The sequence below is a fragment of the Octopus bimaculoides genome, chromosome 5 (genome assembly GCF_001194135.2).
Source record: "Octopus bimaculoides isolate UCB-OBI-ISO-001 chromosome 5, ASM119413v2, whole genome shotgun sequence".
In the NCBI taxonomy this organism is placed as follows: Eukaryota; Metazoa; Mollusca; class Cephalopoda; order Octopoda; family Octopodidae; genus Octopus; species Octopus bimaculoides.
Genome location: NC_068985.1, coordinates 118,550,403 through 118,551,350, shown reverse-complemented (window position 1 = coordinate 118,551,350; position 948 = coordinate 118,550,403). Strand labels below are relative to the sequence as shown.

At 35.3% G+C, this 948-nt stretch overlaps 1 protein-coding gene across 1 annotated transcript in view; it reads right to left on the bottom strand.

The window, feature by feature from the left end:
- The window catches only part of LOC106882252 (tetraspanin-5), a 159,292-nt gene that overhangs the window by 88,997 nt on the left and 69,347 nt on the right, over positions 1–948 (bottom strand). The window lies entirely within an intron of this gene.

Below are 948 nucleotides of genomic sequence, written 5' to 3'. Positions count from 1 at the left end.
TTGGTAGACAGAAACTGAAAGAAGCCTGTCGTATATATGTATGTGTGTGTGTGTGTGTGTTTGTCCCCCCAATATCGCTTGACAACCGATACTGGTGTGTTTACGTCCCCGTAACTTAGCGGTTCGGCAAAAGAGACCGATGGAATAAGTACTAGGCTTACAAAGAATAAGTCCTGGGGTCGATTTGCTCGACTAAAGGCGGTGCTCCAGCATGGCCACAGTCAAATGACTGAAACAAGTAAAAGAGTAAAAGAGTGTTACTGTATATGATGGGGGTGCTGAAAAGTTCAGGGCTTTAACCCTTCAGCATTCAGATTTCTTTGTTAAATGTTACGCTTATTTATTCACATTGTTTTGAATTAATCATGCATTATCTTGTAACTTCAAACACTTTTCAGCACCTCCCACCTCAATTAACACATTGAATACATAACGTGTTTATTATTGACCATTTCATTTTGTATTTAATTTTCAATTCTTCCAGTTTCCATAATAGGTCTGCCAGTGAAGTTGCGTTGTCGTCTGTTTATCTTTCGGAATGACAAGATATGGTTGCAATATAAAAAATGCACACCCATGTAATTCGCTATCAGGCAAATGTGACCTTTGTCTTGAGGAAGCATTGAGTATAAATACTGCTGAGTCATGAAAATCTTGTAAACAAACATGATGCAAAAATTCCGAGGTACCACCACTGCACCAATTTTCAAAAAGGCACACTGTATAAAAATAATAATTATAATTCAGGTTTTCCATCCCACCTCCCCTCTTTCCCATCCCATATGTATATGTATATATATATATATTGAAGTGCCCAAAAATATATCCATGTACATATATATAAATAAATGTATCTGTGTGTAAGTATGTGTATAAATGTATTTGTAGATTTGCGTATGTATATATGTATGCATATGTGTGTATGTATATATATATATATATATATAT